This window comes from Cyprinodon variegatus, unplaced genomic scaffold, assembly GCF_000732505.1.
Source record: "Cyprinodon variegatus isolate N-32 unplaced genomic scaffold, C_variegatus-1.0 Scaffold1739, whole genome shotgun sequence".
Classification (NCBI taxonomy): Eukaryota; Metazoa; Chordata; class Actinopteri; order Cyprinodontiformes; family Cyprinodontidae; genus Cyprinodon; species Cyprinodon variegatus.
The window spans coordinates 13,189-15,787 of NW_015152192.1; positions in this window are offsets into that span (position 1 = coordinate 13,189).

Consider the following 2,599-nt stretch of genomic DNA (forward strand, 5'->3'; position numbering starts at 1 on the left):
GCAAAGAGTGAACTGCAATCACTAAGAAAGCAAGTGAAAGCCTTAGAAAACAAAATGTGTGCAATGGCTGTAAAATATACTACAGACCCCTCAAAAGAGCACACACAGCAACCTTATAGATGCAAAGTAGCTCCAGGTCACAAGCCCACTCATTCCAGAGGGTCCTCTCCAAAGGACAGTAATGAGTTCTTCTGTTATCGCTGCGGCGAAAATGGCCACATAGCTACTAGATGTACTGCTCCTGAGGATCTTCAGAAAGTCATCAGAAAGCTCATACGCTTGGTGCGAGTTTCCCCTTCATCCAGCCAAGACAACCCAAAAAACACAGGTGAGGAACAGTGTGTAGCTAGAATTAACAAGGTTGAAGTCCCAGAACACAATACAGAGTTACCTGAGGGTCTTGTAGGGCCATCATTTATTCACACCATCAAAGTTAATGATGTGGTCTGTGAAGCTCTAATAGACAGTGGGTCCAACGTGACTATTATATTTGAAAACTGGTATAACCAACATCTTTCTGGTATCCCGATAAAACCCCTTGCTGGCCTTGGACTCTGGGGTCTCTCAGATGCCGAGTATCCTTACAAAGGCTATGTTGTTGTAGAGATGGAGTTTTCAGAGGAGATCACTGGTGTGAAAGGCAGGGTAGAAGTGCTCGCCTTAATTTGTCCTGAGCCAAAAAACCAACAACAAACCCCCATACTGGTTGGAACAAACACATCTCTGTTCCGTCGCCTATGGGAACTGGTGAAGACAAAGGGTGATGAAAAAACTGTTCACTCCCTGAGAATCCAGTCGGTGTATGCACCGGTCAAAGCATGGAAGCCACCAGCAGAAAATGAAATCTTGGGACAGATAAAGTGGAAAGGTCCAGGTCTACTCTCTATTGCTCCAGGTGCCAAATGCTATGCCACCTGCACAGTAGAAAAACAGATTGATCTAGGCAAAGACCTAATTCTGATTGAGGCACCCACTGCCCCGTTACTCCCGGCAGGTCTGTTGGTACGGCCTGGTGTGCTCCCAGATACTGACGTAGACAAAAGTTGCACTGTGCTCATTCAAAATGAGTCCAAAAGGACAACTTCCATCCCAGTTGGGACTGTTGTGGCGGAGATGTTTGCTGTGGACACGGTTACCCCCGTCCNTTTTTTTTTTTTTTTTTTCAGCCTTCGATATTGTAATAAAACAAAATCAGTGTCCAGACTTCAAAAAAATAGGACATTTGTTATTACTCAGCTTTGTGCTGGGCTCATTAATCCACTCTCAGCTGTGTGTTTCACTCTTACGCAAGCAGGTATGCAACCCAGCCATGTCTACCCTTGTTTGAAACCTTATTTCATTGGCTACAAAGCCAAACAGCACACATGGTCTTAACCAATAACAACAGGACTCTATGAGGCGTAATATTGCTCCTAATGGTGTGTCATTGGCTGACAGGCAAGGAGTGAGACTTTAGGGACATACCAAAAATCGTGGGCTAACAACTGAGGAAATAAGTATTAGGAAGCAATTATTAGCAAGATGCTAAGCATTAGCTATGACCAGCTAATTTTTCTGATATCAAAAACCGGACATTATGTGGCAATTTACTTATCATGGAATATTTTTATAACGAATATGCCGGATTACTTTTAATCTGTGGACCCTTATGGACGAATGGAGCATAAACAATTGAAGATTGGATTTATAAAACGGTTTCTGGACGCCTTCCAAGGTATGTAGCTGTGGCTGCTTTGTCATGTTTATATTTTGACATGCTGCTATATCTGTGTTAATCGTGCTTTAGTGCTCGCTGTGTCCATAAAATTATTTGATCACATCCCAAATTCTTCCAGATAAACTTTGGTTTTCAAACACAAAATCCATCTTAAACTGTAATATGGATTTCAACCATGTTTCCCTTCCTCTTTGTACATAATGGTTTAGTTGAGTTTCATTAGTTTTAGTGAAGAGTGTTAAACTGAAATATGTTTGACTTGGAGCTGAATGGTTTTTGTTAATAAACTCTTATATTTTGAACAGAAGTTGTGGTGAATTTATTCCATGTACACTACCGTTCAAAAGTTTGGGCTCACCCAAACAATTTTGTGTTTTCCTGAAAAGTCACACTTATTCACCACCATACGTTGTGAAATGAATAGAACATTGAGTCAAGACATTGACAAGGTTAGAAATAACGATTTGTATTTGAAATAAGATTTTTTTTTTTTTTTACATCAAACCTTGTTTTCGTCAAAGAATCCTCCATTTGCAACAATTACAGCATTGCAGACCTTTGGCATTCTAGCTGTTAATTTGTTGAGGTAATCTGGAGAAATTGCATCCCACGCTTCCAGAAGCAGCTCCACCAGTTGGATTGGTTGGATGGGCACTTCTTGCGTACCATACGGTCAAGCTGTTCCCACAACAGCTCAATAGGGTTCAGATTTGGTGACTGCGCTGGCCACTCCATTACCCATAGAATACCAGCTGCCTGCTTCTGCTCTAAATAGTTCTTTCACAATTTGGAGGTGTGTTTAGGGTCATTGTCCTGGTGTAGGATGAAATTGGCTCCAATCAAGCGCTGTCCACTGGGTATGGCATGGCGTTGCAAAATGGA